The 24,892-nt window shown below is 32.8% G+C and overlaps 1 pseudogene; it reads right to left on the reverse strand.

Annotated features, from left to right (window-relative positions):
- Positions 1–4,185: 4,185 nt before the first annotated feature.
- On the reverse strand, positions 4,186–14,933 carry LOC116109731 (annotated as a pseudogene).
- Positions 14,934–24,892: the final 9,959 nt, after the last annotated feature.

Genomic DNA, 24,892 nt, shown 5'->3' on the forward strand with positions numbered 1-24,892 from the left:
ATTTTGTGCAGTAGAATCGTTTATGCACTCATCTAAGGGTCCTGAGATTACCCCCTCCAGAAGATCCATTGCTCGCATTGCAGAAAATCATGGAAAAATTCAGGGTTTGTTCTCCGGTCCTGCAATATGAAATCCAATTACATAATCAATCATTAATCATTATTAATAATAAACACAAGAAAACAACATTTCAAATCCAGAGAATATTTTTAGTACTGTATATATAATTAAAAACTAGGATTTCGAATTTCTGATCAAAACAAAAAACTAAGCAAACTTAATGTGAGTTTTTAGTGGTCCCCCAGCCCCCAGTCACCTCTAACATATGATCCCTTATGCTAACCACACATACCATTGATTCCCAACTGTTGCCTTCTGTTTCAAGATGGACAAGCAGAGCACGAGACCGCCATTCCAGAACGTTATCCAGGTTACTTGCATTTCTTTCACCATCTTCGCCGCGAACCAAAGAAACGCGTTATCATCAAGCAGCAATCTCCATCCTCTCTCTCTGCCACTACCGTTTGAATAGCCCTCTGGAAATTCCTGGGCGTTGCCTTCAGAAAGTACTTCACTTCCACTTTTGGAGGGTCGTTACCCTTATGCAGGTAACCTTCCGGTAACCCTGCGTCAACATTGTAGGGTTTTATGTTCTAAACTCACCATTTATCTTTGAAAAATGCGAGGCATTAGACTGAGCCGTGCTGAGAATGAGAATTTCAAGTCTGGAGCAGCTTGTGAAGCCTTTGACTGAGGAAAAAAGAAGGGCGACTGAGATGTGAAAGGAAATGTCAACGCAGCTATGTGTTTTTGGCTACTTTTGGCTTCTGGCATGGATGATTGTGGCTAAGTTAAGTTATTACACAAAACTAAGGTCAATTTACTGAGAGCTGTGCGTACTGCAGGCAGGGAAGGGCATTATAAATATGTGGTCTCGAGGCTTCATAAAGAAGTGTTATACTGGTATTTATTGAAGCACTCGTATCTGGGAAATTACATACTTAAGGTTTAGAAAAATACAATGACCTCCAATGTTTTAAAAACTACAATAACTTACCCATTCGTAGCTAATACAATTACAAAAAGATTTCATTACAATTTATCCTTTGAGGTATCATAAAATTAATTCCCCTAAAGTATATGAATAATAATTAACCACTTATTTTATCTGTTTGGTTAGTGTTTCCATTATCCTACAAAATACATTTACATTTAATCAGTTAAATAAACATTAAACCCTAACAAAAACTACAATAGGGGATATATATTATTATGATACCTAGGGAAAATTTTAATAAACTCTTACAAAAATTTCCTTAATAAAACCCACATAAATTACTTGTTACTTCTTACTATCTATAATAGCATCACACATTAGACTGCAAAACATTATATTTAAAGTAATAAAGCTATTTAGTAAATTTAATCTAAAACAATACAAATCATCATAACTTCTCTAGATCAATTAATTCCTAATGAACCTAACCCTACTTTTTCTGAATCAAATACTTATTGAATTTTCTTTGAACCAAAGAAATTGGTGGCATCATGGTGGCTTGGTGGAATTAAGTGGCCAGATTGCTTCCAGGCCAACATGGTCAATCCATTTGTGTGTGTTGTGCCGTTTTTTTTTTTTTTAATGGTTGAAGGGTGATTTTGGGGTTTTCTTTTAAAAAGAGGTATTTAGTATTTTGTGTTTAAAAATGATTAAGGTTTTTTTCCTAAGAAATAATTTAAAAAGATCATTTTCAAGATCATTTTACCTTTTTACTGTTTATTTAACATAATGTTTTTCACTTTTGGGCATATCATTGTTTTTTTAAAGATGGTTGGGATCTTGAAACAAAATCTTGAGTAGGTTGACATAATTTTCCCTTCAAATAGTTATAGCGAATGGGGGGAAGATAGTGGTTGTTTAGGCACCTATATTGTTTTTATTGAAAAAGTCTCTTTATAACTCGACAAATTCACAAACCATCGTGCCCACCACAACAAAAGTGTTAAATTTTATAATTAGTATTATATAAATTTATAGATAAGTTTCATTATCATTGTGATTGCTTAATTTATGAAGCACATCTGTTATTTTTTTAAAGTATTATACACTCTATGATTATCAAATACGTAAAAATATCAAAATCTTTTAATATAAAATAAATAACTAAACTTATAAAAGTTTTAAACAACTCCTAATAAGGATAGTTGATACTTTTCAATAACGGCGAATGTGCCCATACGAAATGATTGTGCAGTGGATAAATGAAACGGACCAATATAGACTAATGAAAGAAAAAAAAAAAAAAAATTCAACACAAGCATTAAAACATTTACTTGTGATTATGTTTATATAATACCCTTAATATTATAGTATTTTTTTTTTATTTGTGTTTTTACTAAAGAAAAAGATTATAACTGAAAATAAATTTGATTTTATGTTCTCAAATTGAAAATATTGAGGTAAGGGTAATGTTGACACCTGAGAGCCTAGAAAAAATTGAAGAAACCAAAGAAGCCTGCGACATTTATCTGAGATCTAGTTTTGAGAAAACTGTTCGGGAAACAACCAATGTGTTTGTTACTATTGTGTGAAGAAAAAAGTATCTCTTGCCTTGCCTAAGAAAGTCAAGCACTTACTTCAGAAATTCTCTGATGTTGTGCCGATGAGAAACCTCCTGGGTTGCCACCAATGCGAGATATTCATAGCTATTGATTTGCATTTCTCACTACTCTATCATTCCAAATAACCAGCGTATCGCATGAATCCTAAAAAATGAGGAGCTACAACGCCAAGTTAAACAGCTTTTAGAGAAAGTCCTAGTAAGAGAAAGTGTCAGTCCATGTGCAGTCTTCTTTACTAGTTTCAAAGAAAGATGACAATTGGCGTATGTGCATTGATAGTCATGCCTTGAACAAATTACTATCAAGTATCGTTTCCCCCATTCCTCGACTTGATGACTTGCTGGATCAGTAGCATGGAGCCACCGTTTTTTTTCCAAAATAGAACTATGCAGTGAATTATTCAAATTCAAATGAAGGTTAGGGAAAAATGGAAAACTGCATCAAACTTGTGATGGGCTATACGAATACAATTATGCTTTTGGCCTCTACAATGCACCCAACACCTTTATGCGCCTCATGAATTAGGTTTTAGCCCTTAATTGGACAATTTGTTGTGGTATATTTCGATGATATCTTAATATATCGTCCAAACTCTAAAGACCATCTGGAGCATTTATGACAGATCCTTGAAGTGCTTAGGGAGCAAAAACTCTTTGTCACTCACTTATAATTAAGATTATTTTTAGTTAACAACTGTTTTGTTTTTATAATTCTGCTAATTATTAATGTATTTATGGAAGAAAAGATTCAAGATTTTTATACTTTTATAAAATTCTTCAAACATAAAAGTTACTTTATATTACTGGTATTGGACCTAAAGTTTACTTAGGCCAACCCTTAGGACCAGAATGTATTTAACTCCATGTAATTGTCATCTCATTGAATTAAAATTAGTTTGTCAGTTTCGTGCTCCAATAATGTCCTCTCATTAACTTTCTGATTGATCTTAAATAGCAGGCACTATTGAATTCTACGTTCAAGGACAATGGTTGCTGGGTAGGCAAGGAAATCTTAGAAGAGAAGAAATTAATTGAGAGAATTGTTGGTAAAATATCAATTAAAAAGTCTATGATATTAATGTGGTATTATTGGCATGATATTACAAGTCATTGATAAATACTTATATCTGAGAGTCTCATCACCTCATTTTGTTCATGTGGTGAGATTGTTTGATTAAACAAAGACATCTACTATTTTAATTTTCAAAATCACCATGGTGATTGTTATCAATGAATGATAATTGGTAGTTATTTGCTAATCACGGTGATAAGTGGATGAAAGAGAATTTTGCAAAATGTGACAATGCATACCATTACATTATCTAACGGTCTCATCATGTCAACAAAGTGAGGTGGTGAAACTATGCCATATAAATTTTTCTCGTCAATAAAAATATTTACAAAAGATCACACACACACACACACACATATATATATATATATATATATTATTGTATTTAATATAATATAAATTCATACACAGGTTAGTACACGTACCAACAACTTAAATAAGCACAATTGATCTTATTTTGCTACTACATTAAAATTAAAACATTTCTAATACTAATTAATTCTTGGACTTGACAATCTCAACAAGAGCTTTGAAATTTGCAGTAGAGCTACCTTCAGATTCTACAGCCTTAAGAGCAAGTTGTTTGAGCACACCAACTTTTTATCTCATTATCTTCCCTTCTTCAGTAGTCAATATTGCTCTAAGGGCTTTCATTGTTCCATCTTTTGTAATTTTCTATCCTCAACTTCCAAATCAATCCCCAAAATTGTCTCCACAGTACGTTGATTTGGCCCCTGGTCCCCGACAAATCATCGACAAATCTCGATTACAGAGTTCCATCCACAATGTGTCACGAAAACCCCAACAGAAGAATGCTCTAGGATTTTTAACTGGGAAGCCCATTCCGTAGGCGTTGGTCCTTTGTAAAAAGCCTGGGGGCAATTGTTCCTCAGGATTGCCTCTAAATGACCAAAGAAATGGAGTATTACTTGCCTCTAGTGCTTCGGCTAAAGCTGTTAGCTCAGCAGGTGGGGGTTGAATCATACTGCCAAAACTTATGTAGGCAACCGATGATTTTTTGCGCTGTTCTAGCCATTCCAGGCAGCCGTTCGTATCGGAATCGGGGGGTGGTGGAGAGGTTAAAGTGAAGGGGCCAACGCTGAGAAACTTGGGCAGTCTTGACTTGAGTGTGCCCAGAGCAGGAAGGTCTAATTCCCCGGAAAGAGTTGCGGCACAGCAGTTGCTTTAGGCAACATTTTCCCATTTTGTGCAGTAGAATCGTTATGCACTCTCTAAGGGTCCTGGATTCACCCCCTCCGAAGATCCATTGCCTCGCATTGCAGAAACTGGAAAAATTCAAGGGTTTGTTCTCCGGTCTGCAATATGAAATCCAATTCCATAATCAATCATTAATCATTAATTAAATAATAAACACAAGAACACAACATTTCAAATCCAAGAAATATTTTTTAGTACTGTATATAAATTAAAAACTAGGTTTCGAATTTACTGATCAAAACAAAAAACTAAGCAAACTTATGTGAGTTTTTAGTGGTCACCAGCCCCCAGTCACCTCTTAACATATTGAACCCTTATGCTAAAACACACAACCATTGATCCCAACTGTTGCCTTCTGTTTCAGATGGACAACAGAGCCGAAGACCGCCATTCCAGAACGTTATCCAGTTACTTGCATTTCTTCAACCATCTTCGCCGCGAACCAAAAACGCGTTAATCATCAAGCAGCAAAACTCCATCCCTGTCTCTGCCACTACCGTTTGAATAGCCTCTGGAAATTCCTGGCGTTGCCTTCAGAAAGTACTTCACTTCCACTTTGGAGGGTCGTTACCCTTATGCAGGTAAACCTTCCGGTAACCCTGCGTTCAACATTGTAGGTTTTATGTTACTAAACTCACCATTATCTTTCGAAAAATGCGAGGCATTAGACTGAGCCGTGCTGAAGAATGAGAATTTTCAAGTCTGGAGCAGCTTGTGAAGCCTTTGACTGAGGAAAAAAAGAAGGCGACATGAGATGTGAAGGAAATTGTCAACGACAGCTATGTGTTTTTGGCTACTTTTGGCTTCTGGCATGGATGATTGTGGCTAAGTTGAAGTTACTACCAAAACTAAGTCAATTAACTGAAGACTGTGGTACTGCGGCAGGGAGGGCATATATAAATATGTAAGAGTCTCGAGGCTTCAAAAGAGATGTGTTACTGGTATTTATTGAAGCACTCGTATCTGGGGAATTACATACTTAAGGTTTAGAAAAATATCAATGACTCCCAGATGTTTTAAAAACTAACATAACTTACCCATTCGTAAGCTAATACAATTACAAAAAGATTTCATTACAATTTATCCTTTGAGGTATCATAAAATTAATTCCCCCTAAAGTTATATGAAATATAATAAACCACTTATTTTTACTGTTTGGGTTAGTGTTTCCATATCCTACACATACATTTACATTTAATCAGTTATAAAACATTAAACCCTAACAAAACTAACAATAGGGGATATATTATTATTTATGATACCTAAGGGAAATTTTAATAAACTCTTACAAAAATTTCCTTTAATAAAACCAAACAATAAATACTTGTTAACTTCTTACTACTATAATAGCATCACACCCATTAGACTGCAAAACATTATATTATAAAGTAATAAGCTATTTAGTAAATTTAATCTGAAAAGACAATACAAATCATCATAACTTCTCTAGATCAATTAATTCCTAAATGAAACTAACCCTACTTTTCTGAAATCAAATACTTTTGATTTTCTTTGCAACCAAAGAAATTGGTGGCATCATTGGTGGCTTGGGGAATTAAGTGGCCAGATTGCTTCCAGGCCAACATGTTCAATCCATTTGTGTGTGTGTGCCGTTTTTTTTTTTTTTTTAAGGTTGAAGGGTGATTTTGGGGTTTTCTTTAAAAGAACGGTATTTAGTATTTGTGTTTAAAAATGATTAAGGTTTTTTTCCTAAGAAATAATTTAAAATAGATCTTTCAAGATCATTTTACCTTTTTTACTGTTTTTTTAACATAATGTTTTTCACTTTGGGCATATCATTGTTAGTTTTAAAGATGGTTGGGATCTTGAAACAAAATTTGAGTAGTTGACATATTTTCCCTTCAAATATGTTATAGCGAATGGTGGGTAAGATAGTGTTGTTTTAAGGCCTATATTGTTTTTGAAAAAGTCTCTTTATAACTCGACAAATTTCACAAAAACCATGCGTGCCCACACACACAAAAGTGTTAAATTTTATAATTAGTAATTATATAAATTATAGATTTTTCAATTATCATTGTGAGATTGCTTAATTATGAAGCCATCTGTTATTTTTTTAAAAGTATTAAAACTCTATGTTATCAAATACGTAAAAAATCAAAATCTTTTTAATATAAATAAATAACTAAACTTAATAAAAGTTTAAAAACTTCCTAATAGAGGATAGTTGATACTTTCAATAACGGCGAATGTGCCCTACGAATGATTGTGCAGGTGGATAAATGAACAGACCAAATATAGACTAATGAAAGAAAAAAAAAAAAAAAAAAAATCAAACAAAGCATAAAACATTTACTTGTGATATGGTTGATATAATATCCCTTAATTAATGATTTTTTTATTGTTGTTTTTTAATAAAGAAAAAAATTATAAACTGAAAATAAGAATTTGATTTAATGTTCTCAAATTGAAAATATTGAGGTAAGGGTATGTTGACACCTATGAGACTAGAAAAATGTAAGAAACAAAAAGCCTGCGACATTTATCATGAGATCTAGTTTTGAGAAAAACTTGTCGGGAAACAAACCAATGTGTTTTGTTACTATTGTGTGAAGAAATAAAGTATCTCTTGCCTTGCCTAAGAAGTCAAGCACTTACTTCAAGAATTCTCTGATGTTGTGCCGATGAGAAACCTCCTGGGTTCCACCAATGCGAGATATTCATTGCATTGATTTCATTTCTAGCTCTATCATTCCAAATAAACCAGCGTATCGCATGATCCTAAAAAAAAGAGGAGCAACACGCCAAGTTAAACAGCTTTTAGAGAAAGTCCTATAAGAAAGTCAGTCCATGTGCAGTCCTTGCTTTACTAGTTTCAAAGAAAGATGACAATTGGCGTATGTGTCATTGATGTCATGCCTTGAACAAATTACTATCAAGTATCGTTTCCCCCTTCCTCGACTTGATGACTTGCTGGATCAGTAGCATGGAGCCACCGTTTTTTTTCCAAAATAGAACTATGCAGTGAATATTCAAATTCAAATGAAGGTTAGGGAAAAATGGAAAACTGCATTCAAAACTTGTGATGGGTATACGAATAGACAATTATGCCTTTTTGGCCTCTACAATGCACCACACCCTTTATTGCCTCATGAATTAGGTTTTAGCCCTTTAATGGACAATTTTGTTGTGTATATTTCGTGATATCTTATATATCTTCAAACTCTAAAGACCATCTGGAGCATTTATGACAATCCTTGAAGCTTAGGGAGCAAAAACTCTTTGCACTCAAAGAAATGGAGTTTCCAACAAACAAAGTTTGTCTTCTAGGATATGTTGTTTCCAACCAAGAAATAAAGAGGACTAGAGCAAAGTTGAACCTGTTATTAGTTGGCCCACTCCAAAAACCCGTCATGATGTGCGAAGCTTTCATGGGTTGGCCTCTTTTATCGGCATTTTATTAGAAATTTTAGCTTTATTGCCACCCCACTCATTGAATGCCTCAAGGAGATAGTTTTACATGGAATGTCAAGGCACAACAGAGCTTTGAAAATTGAAAGAAAGGTTTACTAAGGCTCTTGTGCTTGCCCTACCTATTTCGATCTAGTGTTTAAGTTGATTGTGATGCCTCTAGTTTTGTATTGTTGCTGTACTTTCTCAAGAAGGGCGACCAATTGCATTCTTCAGTGAGAAACTAATGATGCAAATTTGAAGTACTCTAAATATGATAAAGAATTTTACACCATTGTTTGGGCCTTAACCATTGGAGCCACTACTTGTTCTCAAAAGAATTCATTTTATATTCTATCATGAAGCCCTCAAGCATCTCCCTCCAACAGAACCTCAAACCGCCATCATGCAAATTAGAGTGAGTTTCTTCAAGACTTTCCATTCTTCTCAAACACAAATTAGGTGTACAAAATAAGGTAGCCGATGCCTTAAGTCATTGTCATGTTTTACTTTCCAACCTACAGTTGATTGTTGGTTTTGAAGTCATGAAGAATTATATGAAGAAAATTTTGACTTTGGTAACATCTAGAATCTAGTTCTTTGCAGGCTTACAAGCAATTTCATCACCAAGATGGGTATCTTTTCAAGGGCACTAACTATGCATTCCTGGTGTTCTCTACGTTAGTCTTCTTTTGGGAAGCTCATAATGGAGATTAGCTGACACTTTGGTGAAGATAAAACCTAACTCTTGTGAAGGAAAAATTTTATTGGCCCAGATGAATGAGATCTTATCTTCCATGTTCAAAGTGTCGCACTTGCCACATTGCCAAGCTTGGAAATCAAAATACAGTACATATAAACCCTTACCCATTCCCGAACTCCTTGGGCAGATGTGAGCATGGTTTTTGTTGTGGTTTGCAAGAACACAAAGGCAAAAGACGTTGTGATGGTAGTCATCGATAGATTTTCTAAATGGCCCATTTTGTTCATGCCACAAAATTGATGATGCTTCTCACTTGCTGATTTATCTTCAAAGAGATTATGGGTCTTAATGGAATTCCAAAACTGTCGCCTCGAATCGAGATGTCAAGTTCATGATTCATTTTTGGTGGAATTTATGGAGAAAAATGAGAACCACTATATTTCAACTTAGCTAGCCACCCTCAACCGATGGTCAAACTGAAGTAGTCAAATGAGTTTGGGAAAACTATTGTGAAGCTTTGTGGGGAAACTAATTCGACAATGAATCTTGTTTAGCACAATCAAATTCTCTACAATAGTTCTATAACCAAACCACAGGATATGTCCTTTGAAGTAACAGGGAAATGTCCTCTTAGCCCTTTAGATCTTCTGCCATTGCCCCATCCTAGTGAATTCAGTGCTGATGTTGATAGGCTATAACGCCCCATGGGGTACATAATTTAATTTATGCTCTTATACCTTTAGTTGATTTTTTTGCTAAAGTTATTTTGAGAAAATGTGAAGAAATGCTTTAACTTGTATTAAGGGTAAATAGTCTTTTCACTCAAAATTAGTTGAACGGTGGGAGTGAAAAGAGATAGAATTTCATGGAGAATGCAATAAAATGAGGGCATTATGGTAATTGACTAAGGGACTAAAGTGGAATTTTAGAGAAAGTGTAAGGGCAAAATGGGAACACATGCTATATTAATTGATATAACGCTTTATTTGAAAGAAATCCTAACCCATATCCAGCCCTTGTTCACGCCACTCTACCCCATTTTTCTCTCCAATTTTTTTCATAAACTTCAAAGGTAGATCATAGGATTTGGTCTAGATTTTTGGAGATTTTCAATCTTCAAGCATCCTAAGGTAAAATTTTGCAAAAAGGAGTGTGATTAAACTTTAAAGTTTTTATTTCTTATGTTTTTATATGATTTAGGTCCAAGAGACAAGAGATTTGGAGAAAAAGGGAAGTGATCTCACGTATTCAAGGTAAGGAAACCTACTTTGAAACTTATTTGAGCAAAACATGTGTTGAATGAATTTTTGCATGTTTGTATGTGATGGTATAGAGAATTATGGGCTGTTTTTGATGTTTATGATGAATTAATTCTAGCCATGAGAAGCATATATGTGTATGTGAAGATTTGGTGAAGTTGTGGAAGATTTGGTGTTGAAATTTTTGAAGTGTAGAGAATTTGAAAATGGACAGGTTTGATGCTATAATTATGAGTTTTTGGCTCACAATTTGGTTGAATTAGAGAGTTGGGAAGTGTAGCCAACAAGGTATTTGCGTGCATATGAAGTGTTTGATGAAATCCAAAAGAAATTGCATGCATAAGTTGGCTAAACCTTGATGAGAAAGGGTTAGAGAAGTCAAGGCTTGAAGTTTGAATGTATTTATTGATCTTTTAACCTGTTTTCACAGGGTAGAATGGTTAGGAGAGGTTAGGGAGTAGGGGGGGTAAATGGTATGAAAAGCCTTAAAGTAGACATGTTACCAAGGTTGCCTTGTCAAACCGTGACTTTCTAAGTGCTTTTTGGGTATCTTATCTTTCGAACTAGTTGAGTTGTAAACTAAAAGTTGTAGCATTTTCTCTAAGCTTTAAAATGAGACTAATATCATAGCAATCTAGATGTGTATAACTGGAGATATTCCTTTTAAATATGACATGTGTAAATGACTATCTCAAGAGTGCTCCACTTTATTAGTTTATTTTGTAGTCCAATAATCTATAATTGATTCCAAATACGAAAATGATGCTTAAGGGTTGTGAAGCATGTTTGAATGAGCAGTCTTGTGATTAGTCAATGATTGTATGAACATATAGGTTTGATGTAGAATGACCATGGAGGCTATGTTCATATGTGGAAATTTACGTTTTTTTTTTTTTAAAGAATCAAGTTTAGAATTTCCATAGCTTGGAAAGTCATGTTGATGTGCATAGTATCTCTTTTATTCTCTTTCTATATTATACTATGATATAAGATTTTTGCGATGGGGAACCCATGAGTGTAGAGATGCCCACATACACGCCGCCACGAGCGAGCGGCATCAGCAGAGAATATGTATTTATACAGTCTGTGAGTAGCGTACATGGATGAGGACTGTACCTAGTAAGCATACCCACATCATGAACCCACGCGAGGGCGCCACAGCAGAGAGATACGTACTTGTAAGTCTGTGAGTAGTGCATGTAGATGGGTTGTACCCACTCACCATGGCCTGGGTTCCAAATCCATGCATCAAACTAGTCCGATCGACGAACTAAAGAAGAAATAAAAGAAAAGAAAATCAAAAAATAAAAGAAAGAGTTACAGCATAAAAAAAGAGAATCAAAGAAAAGAAAGAGATTATAGCATAAAGAAAAAGAATCAAAAAAGACAAAGAGATTATAGCTAAGAGAAACAAAAACAGAAGAAACAAGAATTATAGCATAGAGAAACAGAAACAGAAAGAATGAAGAGTATAATCAGAATAAAGTGAGAAAAGAAAAATCAATATGAGTAACGGAGAAAAACAGTAGTGTAGTTTGGTTTACTTGTTGAGCAATTAGTGATCACTCCGTTAATTTTTTTTGCGGTACTAGATGATTTGCGATCGGGTGGGACGTCAAGAAGTGGTGGGGTTTGGTGGCACTGTTTAAGATTACCTTATGTTACTAAAGTATATCAATGTTATGTGTATATATATATTATATATTTTGAATTAAAATTAGAATTTTTGGATTTACATTATGTTATATGTTTTTAAACGTTACCTAGTAAATTTTATCTATATTTTCTTACAGAATTACTAGCTATATAGTATATTACATTTTTGGTATTAGAGCGTCGATTTATATACATAGGCGTGCCAAACAGATAAAGAAGCTCCATGAAGAGGTTAGAGAAAAGATTCTTGCTCATAATGAAGTATAACAATAAGCCAACAAGCACAAAAGATCAGCTAAATTTAAGGAAGGAGACTTAGTTGTATCATCTAAGGAAGGAACATTTCCCTAAGTTGCGTATGAAGTTGTCTCCTTGAGCTAACAGACCATTCCAATTTTGAAACGTATCAATGATAATACTTATAAGATCAAGCTTCCTGGAGATAATGGAGTTTCTACTACTTTCAATGTTGCTGATCTATCTCCTTACTACGGAGAACATGATGAAGATGTGGAACTCGATGACGAGTCTCTTCAAACCCCAAAAGAATGATGTGGGAGCAAAAAGAAAAAAAAATTAATTATTTTTATGTTGACTTTTGTTTTGTCCCACATGGGAGAGATATGCTTTAACGTTTCATTTGAAAGGTTATAAATAAAGTCTTACTTTGTCCTTTGTAATCATCCCTGAATATTATTAAATATATCTTGAGTTAAGCATTTGCTTTCTATTCCTCTTTAAGGTTATAGTTATCCTTAGCTTAGCCAACTGTTAGGGCCAAAAATAGTCCTTGGCCCAAATAAGAGAACGAGACTTAATGAGGAAGAGACCATACCCAATCCTGATGCTGCCCCATCTGGATTAGGCCCATTTGATACGAGATACAGTCGGCCCAAACCATCGCGTCCGGACCTCCAAATCCTAGTTCACTTCCTAGACCTATGAGCAAGTCCAGAGCCCACGGCACCCGCAAATCACTTTCCTATTCCAGATCAGTCTCCTATTTGAGGTCACCTTCCTGTTCAGGTCACTTTCCTACTCGAGGTTACTTTCCTATTCGGGATCACCTTCTTATTCGAACACTAGTAAGACAGCTCACCACCGCCTTAATTCCTCTAGGGTTTGTATCAGAGTCACACTAGGACTCCCACTCCCACCAGGACTAGGAGACCAAACAGTCACTATATAAGCAAAGGCCAGCCCTCTCACAAGGGACATTAGATTACATTACACCTTCACACCCGAAGCTCCTACTTGAGAGCTTCACATCACTGTCGTAGTCACAGTCCTGGACTAGACTTTCGGTAACGTCTCTACTCCTTAGCCCTCACTATACTAGTCTCTTTCAGCCTTGCTGACTTGAGCGTTGAAGTACCTACGGCAAACACCACCCCGGTGTTTTCCGTTTGTTTCATGCTTGTTTCTCTACGTGTGCAAGTGTAGCGGATCGCTAGTGGCCTCAACCTCATGGGATGCACACTACAAGAATCTAGGCTTCTCACAACAAAATAATTTGTTACTATAAATATCAAAATTATGACCATTTTGCTAATATGAGGAATTGTACTAGTCACCAGATTGGTCACATTAAGCTCGTACTCTTAAGTGTATGGTGACGAAAAAACGTTTAGTCACCATAACCTAATTATTTATTGTGGCAATAGTAATTTGTCACTTTAATCTAGTTTATTTTATTGTGATAAATTATTGATAACAGTGGAAGACAATTTTTATCACTACAAGTAATATTTTATCATAATTGATTTACATTTACAGACCAAATGATAAACTTTATAGTGAGAAAATAATATATTATGACAAAATTGTGAGTAGTGACTAAATTATTTTCTCATAATTTTAATAGTGACACAAATTTACTTGTCATCGACTTTATTGTGACAACATTTATTTTGTCACATGTGTGTTTATACGACAATATTTTTTTGTCAAAAATTGTATATTGATAGAAATAATTTTTTTAAATATTTAATAGCATGACAAATAATTTTTAATACAAATGTTTTTACATGACAAATTTTTTATTCTCAAAATAATATAGGCGTGACAAAAAAAATTTTGTCATCTCAATAATGATGATTTCTAAAGGCAGCTGATATTTACAAGAGTCCCGAAACGAACTTTATCTTCATCCCCAGCATTTTCCTCTTCTTTGGCCTTCTCTTCCTCTTCTTCGTTTGGTTCTGAGTACGGATTGACAAATAGTGTTACGCTGGTTATCTTAATCTCCTCCTACACAAATGAGAGGAAAACAACACATAATGAGGGCAGGATTGAATGAGTTAATTTAAGTCAACTAATTTTATGATCAAGGTAGAGTCAAGGAACTAATTTGATCAGAACATACTAAAGTACCTTCATATAAATCATGAACTTTGTATTTCTAGATATGCAGCTTTTGAGTTAAGTTTAAGCCAGTTTGATGCTCAACCTTCCAGATAACATATGTTACCAAATAATATACTGATTCCTAACAAGACATTCACCAAAATTCAAAAGGCATAGAGGACTAATATAAACAGAAAGTCTTGCTTCCCAAAAAGATCATATGCTAAATACACACTACATCTATCATTAATCAGGGAATACCATTTAATTGTAAAACAGAAAGCAGTAAAAATTAGATACAGGTTTAAAATATATGTAGTTTTATAGAGATTAATGCTAAACAAAGAACTCACCAGAGGTCGATCATTGTCATCAACAGGAACTTTCTCCATCACTACCAATGCAATCAAACCACCAACAACTCCTCCAAAAACTGTATGTTTGAAGTTTAAATGATTTGCAGATTTATACAACATGAAAAACTAGGAACCATTTGTGTGTGGACCACTGTTTTCCATACTAACAATACCCCTTCCAGAGTGAAGCAACTTGGAGTTCACTTTATCTTTGAAGGGCTTTCCCCATATAAATTCACCTTCTTTTCCAGTACCAGTAGGATCACCACCTTGAATCATAAAATAGAGGTCCATAGCTCTATATTTCATCTCTCATATCTAGTTCCTTTTAACCAAGTTAGACAGGAGCCAAGAGACTTAATCCCCGAGACTCAACTCCTCAAGTCTCAAGGATTACAAAGCTCTTTTCTATATGTCTTAACACCTTAAATTTTTAACAATGAGCAGTTCGAAGATTCCATATCTTAATGGGAAATAAATTCATTGGCAGACTCTTGCCTGATTTGTTATATCATAAACAATAATGGTGGCAAAAGCTCCTAGTACATTGGTGCCAAGCTATGGTACCTCTCTTGATCTGTTGCATCCCAAATCTCAAACTTTACCGTGGCATCATTTACAGCCAATGTTTGTGAGAAAAAGGCAGCGCCTATAGTCGATTCCCACAAAAATTATATAAAAAAAAAATCAAACTCTTGAAACCAAAAGGGGAAGGTTCACTAGCAATTATAAGTCGTCCAAAATACCTAAAATTCAACAAATTGCTCTTTAACAAAGCACAACACAAGACTAGACTTTCAAGCTCCAACATCTCCAAGCAACACCTAAAGCATAAAGCACAAACAAACATCAATCAAAACCAAATTTCAGAAAGATAAATACAAAGAATACATCAAAACATGGTAAAACATACAATTAAACATCAAAGTTCTAAACAACACTAGCACCAGCAGCTAATGAATGAAACACAATTCCAAATCAAGACCACATCACAATTTTACATCATAATTCAGCACAAGGAAGCAATACTACTTTTCGAAGCAAACCCACATGAATTATTTTGCAAATGAAACAAAGCCAAAATGTAACTTGCCCTAAAATCCATTCAATATTAGTAGCCATCATGTTAATCAAACATTTAATTAAACATGAAAACTCATAACAACACCATCACCATAAACAAACTAAAAAGATAAATGATAAAATAAGCTTTATGATTAGCAATTAATGAATAAACATAATTGTTCTATGAATTTTGCTGAATCAAAATTAAATTTCAAAGCAAACCCACATCAAAATTTTCCATCAAAATTAAGCATAAACAATCGATACCAATTTACAAAGTAAACCCACATCAGAACATGCAGAATTCTGATCATAATTCTAAAAAATTAAAATAAACCCACATCAAAGTTCGCCTAAAAAACCACAAAAAAATCATCAAAACAAAATGTCAAACAATTGACCCAGACCCATCTAAGAATCAACCAAAATAAATAAATGAAACAAGTCAAAATTACAAAAAACTAACCAATCTGGCATTGATGTTTTTGTTTTCGGTGGTGGCCACGAGGACGAGATCAAAATTAGAGCAAAAGGAATAAAGAAGGGAAATGGGGAAAATTGAGAGGGTTGATGCGGAAAAAAGAAAGGTTAAAGGGGAAATGGGAAGGTTCCTCGACAAAAACCCTTCTTCTCTTCCTCGCTCTTTAAGGGTCTGATTCGGAGTTTTGTTTTTTTCACTGGTTTTCGAGGGGTTTTTAATTAAATTGGTTATCAGATATTTTAAATCCATATACATTGATTTTGATGGCTAAAAAATCCCCCACACCCCCCACCCTGAAAAAAAAAAAAACCAGGTTTATAATTTTTGAGAGGTTTATAAAACACTCAAATTAGAGTATTTTGATTGGTTTTAAAGTTTTGTTTTACAAATACCTTATCAACTACAAAAATATTTTAATTATATTAAAAAAAAATTAATCATATTATACACGTCTCTAAATATATTAAATATAAAATAATTTTAAACAATCATAAAAATAAAAATTAAAATCTCATTTCTAAATGTTTTCTTGAAGAAGTAGAGATACAATTTTTCAATTATTCTAGATGTTGTAAAAAATGGTGAAGAAGAATACAGAGACTTTATCACATTTAAAGTTACAAAATACTAATAAATAGAAAATAAATAAAGAACTCATACCTTGTAATTTAAAAAACAAAACTCCCAAGTACTGGTTGAAGTTGGTATAAAATTTATGGGCATATATATAAATTTATCATTTTAAAAAACTGTCAGAACCACTTGAAAATAAACTTCCAACCACAGGTTGGGTGTTTTAAAAACTGCAACTAAAAACCCCTCAAAACAGCTACGGTGGTTTACCCTCATAACCGTTACCATGAAACTCCCAAGCAGACCATAAGAAATCTAAAGGAACACGAAAGCAATTGCCTTTATTTTATTTTATGTTTTAAGTTTTTAATTAAAAATGAAAATGTTTATTTACAGTAATAATTACTATTAATTTTTAAATTTTGATTCACTTAAAAAAAAACTATTTAAAGGTTATTTTGATTTTTTTTTTTTTTTTTAAGAATTGGTGACAAATAAATTTAAGGATGTTCTAGGATGTCATTAATAATTTTTTTTGAAAAATATTTATAATTTGGGAAATTGTTGAAAAATAAATTATTCTAGTAAATTTTTTTCTTGCAATAAGATAATTTATAAACGTTGAGATAAGAAAATAATTTTAAATTTTTGAAATAAAAATTAAATTCTTCACAATTCATATACTTAATGACATAATTATTGAACATGTCTAATGTGATGAATGTCATTAAACACAATGTATGTTGCTGCTAGAGATGAAATATCGAAATTCTCTTATGTATTTATCAAGCCCATAAAGACCACACATCAACTTTAACTGCCAATATTTAGAAAGACTTGTAATGGGCCCAAATAGCATTACTAAAAAAGATCATCATTTGGAGATGGTTACTTCTAAATGCAATCCTTGAATCGAAATAATTTTTAATTCAATTTTTGTTACTTAATTCTTGTTCGTAATTATTCTTGTGTTAAATAATTTCTAAAGTAACACCCCAACTTTAACTGCCAACATTTAAAAAGACTTGTAATGGACCTAAATAGCATAATTAAAAAAGATCATCGTTTGGAGATGAGTACTTCTAAATGCAATCCTTGACTCGAAATCATTTTTAATTCAATTTTTGTTACTTAATTTTTGTTTGTAATTATTCTTGTGTTAAATAATTTTTGAAGTAAACCCCCTCTCCCCTCCCCCCTTTTTCTTTTTTGACTTGTTTTTACTAGACCCAAGCCTATAAAGGCCCACACATGTACTTTAACTGCCAACGTTTAGAAAGACTTGTAATTGACCCAAATAACATTACTAAAAAAGATAATCATTTGGAGATGAGTACTTCTCTAATTTGATTTTTGTTACTTAATTCTTGTTCTCAATAATTATTTTTGTGTTAAATAATTTTCGAAGTAACACCCCCTCCCCCTTTCTGATGTTTTTATTGGGCACATAAAGGCCCATACATCGACTTTAATTACCAACGTTTAGAAATACTTGTAATGGACCCAAATAGCATTACAAAAAAATGTTTGGAGATAAGCACTTCTAAATGCACTCCTTCAATCGAAAATATCTTTAATTCGATTTTGTTACTTAATTCTTGTTCTTAGTAATTATTCTTGTGTTAAATAAATTCCGAAGTAAACCATATGTTAAAATTATTAATGAGTTTTTTTTTTTTTTTTTTTTTATGACATATATGTTATTGCTTAAAACTTGATAGGAATGACAAATAGTTGTATGCATATTAATTATGTTTTTTTAGCAAATTTTTGTCACAAAATATCACATTTAATTTGATCAAATATTTGTCACTAATACCTTAATTTTAAAATTTACAATGATAATTTTTTTTTTTTTGTAATGATAATAATTCTTTATGATAATTGTCTATGATTATAGCATGTATTACTAAATTGTGACTAAAGTTTTTTTAGACAATATATTTGTCCACGAAAACAATTTATTTCGGCACTTAAATTTTGACTCAACATGTTTCATTAATATATCTATTTCAGCATATATTATGACAATTTTTTTTTTTGAAATAATAATAAATTCTTTTGTGACAAAATATTGTAGTTATAGCATGTTAACTAAATATAGTGACTAAAAGTTTTATAACAATATGTTTGTCATAGTAAACATTTACCTTTTGATGCCAAAATTTGTACAAAATATTATGATAAAAATATTTTTCTTCACTATATTTCGTATGGTGTCTTTGTTAGATAAATATTATGACATATTTTTTTTGTCACTATATATTCTCTTTGTCATACTTAATGTATGGTTCATATTTTGTCATAATACACTATATACTAGTGACAAAAACATTTGACAAAATTAATTTTGTCACAATATAATATATTCTTGTAGTGATGAGACCTCCTTCCGTACAGTAGATTTTATGTATACACATATATTCTTGTTTTTTCCTAATTCTGGTTTTAGAATGAAAATTCTTTTTTTTTTTTTTTTTTTTTTATGACTAGGGTGTCTGGCCAGCTTGTGTACCTCGACTAATCCTTAGGGCCCATTGAACACCCTACAGTCCAATGTTTCAGGTAAGTCACAAATCCTACGATTGAATATCTTACAAGTCCAATATTTCAAGGAGAGTCACAAATGTAGTAGATGGCCCTAAGTGGTTTAAACCCAAAAGTCAATGAAGGGCTAAACCTTCTTGACCATCACTACACCTTGGTTTAAATGAACATTTTGTGAACGAGTATTATGTTATAAAAAATCTATACCCTATTAATCTAATGATCCCTTCTTTCTCGTTTTCTCTCATTTCTTCTAATTTTAACCACTTTCTTCTACCCCTTTTTTCTATTATTCTGTCTTTTTTATTTATTTTCTCTATTATGTTCAACAATTAATGTTGAATCATTTTTTTTTTTTGTTCTTCTCTCCAAGTCACTTCCTTCCACTCTTCATTTTTTTTTTTTAAACTTTGTAAGTTTTTGGTTAAAAAATGTTTTTTTACTCATTTGCTAGGTTGCACTAATACTTGCTAGAGGTCTCTCGACTCAATTGGGCTTAAAATTTCTTCTTCTTCTTGTTCTACAATTGCACCCCTTTCCCAATTTCTAGTTCATCTGATATTTATTTGATCCTATTTATTTTACCGTATTCAACCTTTATTGTTATTATCTTTAGCTTTCATATGCTTTCATTTTCTTTATGTCTTTGGGTCTTTCAAATTTCAATCTAATAATCGTCTAGGAACTACAACAACATAGTTAGCCAGTCAGCAAGGGTAAGTTTTCAAGAGGAGAAACTTTAATGAATCCCAAGCAACTCCATCAATATGAATTGACGTATGGCTAAGAACATGAATGAGTAGCCTAATATGAATCGGCAAAGATTTTCTAAAATCTAATAATAAGTTACTTGTTAACATTGATAGAGGACTCAAACTCAAGTCTTCTTACTATCTATAATAAATCAAAACCATTAGACTAAATTTAGTAAAAGACAATACAATCATCAAAACTTTCTTAGATCAATTCCTAAACAAACCCTAACCTCGTTTTTTTCCCAAATCAATTTCCTAACTGAATTTTATCTAAACCAAGAAATTGGTGGCCTTGTGGAATTGAGTAGCCAAAGTCCAAATTGCATCTATCCCAACATGGTTAATCATATCTTTTTTTTTTTTTTTTTTTTTTTTTTGTTTTTTTTTTTTTTTTAAGGGTGATTTTAGGTTTTTATTTTAAAAAATGATATTTTAGGATTTTGTGTTTTGAAATTATTATGATTTTTTCATAAGTGTAGAATATTCATGTTTGTCAAACTTATGATTTGTGTGTGTACACTGGTTGCCAATCTTATGATTTGGCTTGTTTCCTTGTGTTGTGTGTGCACAACAGTTTTGTGCGCACACTGGTTGTCAGACTTGTGTCTTTACTTGTTTCATTTCGAGTGTTTGTACACAACAGTTTGTGCTTACACACCCGCTTTAGATATTTGCGACCCGACATGAGTTGCATGTCTGATAAAGTAGCCAATATATTTACTTATTCTTATTGCTACCTTTTTAGGTTATTTTACATGTGTCATATTATCCTTAAGTGGTCCTAGGGAATAAAGATGATTTTCCCGAATTGTTTTGTGGTCCAAACCAAAAGAATGAATACTTCCCTTATTTGGACAAACATGGGTCAGCCCCTTGTTGGTTAACGTGGCATAAATGTGTTGAGCAAGAAACCCTACACTATATAACATCCTTTCGTGCTTTTTTGAATCTTACCTTTTTGATCTTTTATTCTTCTTTGTACTCTAAAATTTCTTAGAGTATGTTTTTTCTTAAAAGGGTTCATAGGTTCATTTCATTTTGTGCCAAAACCTCATCATATTATTCATTGTCTTGATGGCTATTAGAACGTGGTTCCTTTGCTGATGCTTGTGCATGGCGTCAATGGTTGAAGCTTGGTGGTTCACAAGTTGTTCTTGGGTGTGTTCTTGGTGTGAAGAAGGTCCAAGGAGTTTCAACACATTAATGATTCAAAGTGTGGTGCTAAGTGTAAAATTGAATAGAGAGTTCTTTTTACTATATCTTAGATCAACTTTGAATGTTGTTTTTGTAATGTGTTTTTAACTTAGTGGATGACTTCGATCTGGACAATGTCGCATGGATGTAGGTTAAAACTGGATTTTTACCGAACCATGTATATGGTTGTATTCTTTACTTTATGCACTTGTGGATGAAATATTCAAATCTGAATTCTCATAATCTACTTGGTAAACATATTCCGTTGTACTTTAAAAATTGGTAACCATACACCAAAGTGAGTTAACCAACTCCTAACAATAAGTAAAATATATAAAAAAAATAATTTTCCAAAAGAATATTTTGCCTTTTTACAATTTATTTGAACATAATTTTCTTCTTCGATCTTCTTCTTCTTTACACTTTTGGGTATATCATTGTTAGTTTTTAGCATCTAGGCTACATCTTGAAACCAAATCTTGGGTAGGTTGACGTAATTTTCCCTTCAAATGATGATAGCGAATGGTGGATAAAGAATGTGGTGGTTTTAAGGCAATTGAATAAAAGTTAGATGGATTTGATTATTTTATTGAAAAAGTCTATTATAACATACGACGCAATAAGGACAATTTCACAAGAGTGATGCTATGGGTACTAATGGATGAGTACAAATTTGTGTACTAATTAAAGCATAGTACCTGTACTATGCACATAGTACGGGTACTATGCTTTAGTTAGTACACAAATTAGTACCCATCCATTAGTACCCAAAGTATTATGAATAATACTTTGGGTACTAATGGATGAGTACTAATATGTGTACTAACTAAAGCATAGTACCTGTACTATGCGCATAGTATGGGTACTATGCTTTAGTTAGTACACATATTAGTACTCATCCATTAGTACCCATAGCATCACTCTATACATATTGACTTGGTGAGACTGTCCTATGAAAAAATTATATGGAACAGTCTCGCCAATTTCTTTGGTTTAGATAAAATTCAGTTAGAAATTTTTTTTAATAATATTTCATATTTATTATAAAAAAAAAAAAAAAGACTACAAATGTATTTGCACTATTTTCATTTTAGGATACTATGTTAAAACTATGATAATGAACACATTTTTAATTTTGAGAAAATAAAATAAAACTTTATATTTTGAGTTTAGAATTGATTAAAAATTAAAAAAAAAAAAAAAAGAATAGTCTATAATATTAGAGTGATGCTATGGGTACTAATGGATGAGTACAAATTTGTGTACTAACTAAAGCATAGTACCTATACTATGCACATAGTACGGGTACTATGCTTTAGTTAGTACACAAATTAGTACCCATCCATTAGTACTCAAAGTATTATTCATAATATTATGGAGTAACTATATCAACCACATCAATAGGTTTTGATATTTTTTTATTATTCTATAAGGTTTATGATACTTTCAAAAACCAGCAGCTGCATTTCATAATTGAGTAATCACACAAGGATAACTCATTTGTGTAATTATATAAGAAAAACACTATGCTTACTCACCACTTGTACTAACTGCCATACAACCTTTGTTAAAATTTTACATGGTACCCGTACTATGCGTATAGTACCAGTACTATGCGTTATATTTACAAAGGATAGTAAGATGGTTAGTAAGATGGTGAGTAAGTATAGTGGGACTGATATGTATATATATATAATTAATGGTTTTAATAAACATTGATTACATTCAATTTAAAGATAGATAAAAGAGAAAAAAATTCAGAGTTAATATAAATTCCTATACATGTTAGTGCTCGTACCAACAACTTGAATAAGAACAATTGATCTTATTTTGCTACTACATTAAATTAAAACATTTCTATTTCTAATTAATTCTTGGACGTGAAAATCTCAACAAGACCTTTCAAATTTGAAGTAGAGCTACCTTCAAATTCTACAACCTTAAGAGTACGTTGTTTCAGCACACCAACTTAAATCCATTCGGGCAGTTTAACTGGTTGGGGATGATAGATGATAAGAGCTTGAAAGTATATATTTTGTTAGTGATTTAATTGGATTATTTATGGAAAAATGTGTTTAAATTGTGGAATTTGAATTGATTATTTCATAAATACTTTTTACAGGATCACAGGTGTATTTTGAGTATTTTCAGGTTCAAACTGATATTTGAAGAAAAAAGAATGATGTTGATGGAATTCGCGACAAGTAGGAATAAACGGTGCAAGAATCGGAGTTGAAACGAGAAAGTTGTGACGCGTCGAAGATACAAAGTAAAATCTAGAAATCCTTCAAGATGAGCATGCTTCGATGTTTCGATCATAATTTGAGCTGTAGAAATCAGAATTCGACGATTTTTGTGGTGTTGGAAAGCTTATTCAAAGAACTACAAAATTTAAGTTGATGGATTTACCAAATTCTAAATATCACAGAATTGTGGGACAGAAAGGACGCTCGCCACAGCGATGGGTCACGGGCCTGTTGGGCTTTTACATTCTCCTAGTCTGAATCTGAATAGGTGAAGGCATTTAATTCTTTCCTAAGTAACCTCCAAACCCTAGCACTATAAATAAGAGTCTTTAATCAGGTTTAGGGGGGAGAAGAGAAGGAGAAAGGACAACTACTTTTTTTGGAGATTGGAATTCTTGCAGTTCTCGTTCGCCAATTAGAGAAGTTTTTCTATTTTTCTTTCTTGAACTCATGTTATTGACTACAATGGTTGTTTTTATTACTGCAATTATGAACTAAATCCCATTTCTAGGGCTAAAGATGTAGCCCAATTTATGAATATGTGTTGACTTTATTGTTGTTAATTCTTATTGAACATTAATTCTAAGTTTTATTATTGTGTGTAATGCTTTCAATTCTTAAGGATCCAAGAGTTGAATGATATCATGGGTTGGATTGGGTTGAGATCGAGAGATGAAATCTGATTTGTCTAAGGTAATAAAACCATAGATTGAGCGAACGCTAGAGATAGGTTACCGCGATCTATGAGGCTCTGGTAACTTCCATAGAACTTAATGATCTCTTAGCTCCCTAAATCCAACTTAGAGATTGTAACGCCCACTTTGAGGTACATCATTTACTCAAGTTTATTTGTCTTTTAAATGTTGTATGTTGGCCTAAGTTAACTGGATATGTGTTATTGTTGCTTTTATGCCCTTTGTTTTGCTTATTTCAGGGAAAAAGATTGAAAAATCGACATTTGCAAACTTTGCTGCGGTAATGAACTTTTTTCCCAAATTGGTGTCAGAACTTTGCTGAGGCAAAGAACTCTCTGGATTTTTTCGCCGAGGCGAAGAACCGTGAGAAAATTCTAGAGAAATCTTCCTTAGGGGCAAAAGGACCATTCTACCCCTAATTAGTTGAAAATGTGGGGAGTGAAAAATAAGGAAAATTGATGGAGAATGTAATAAAAGTAAGGGCATTAGTGTAAATGACTAAGGGACAAAGATGAAATTTCTAATAAAGTGTAAGGGCAAAATGGGAAAGTATGCCTATAATATGAGATATTAAGGGTTTAAGCACAAAGACTCTATCATTCTCTACTCCCTCTCACGCCAACTTCCTTCTCCATTTCTCTCATCTCTTCATCCATTTGCTAAAGGAAATTGAGGGCTTTTAGTTGGATTCTTATAA

This window comes from Pistacia vera, unplaced genomic scaffold (assembly GCF_008641045.1).
Source record: "Pistacia vera cultivar Batoury unplaced genomic scaffold, PisVer_v2 Contig101, whole genome shotgun sequence".
NCBI lineage: Eukaryota > Viridiplantae > Streptophyta > Magnoliopsida > Sapindales > Anacardiaceae > Pistacia > Pistacia vera.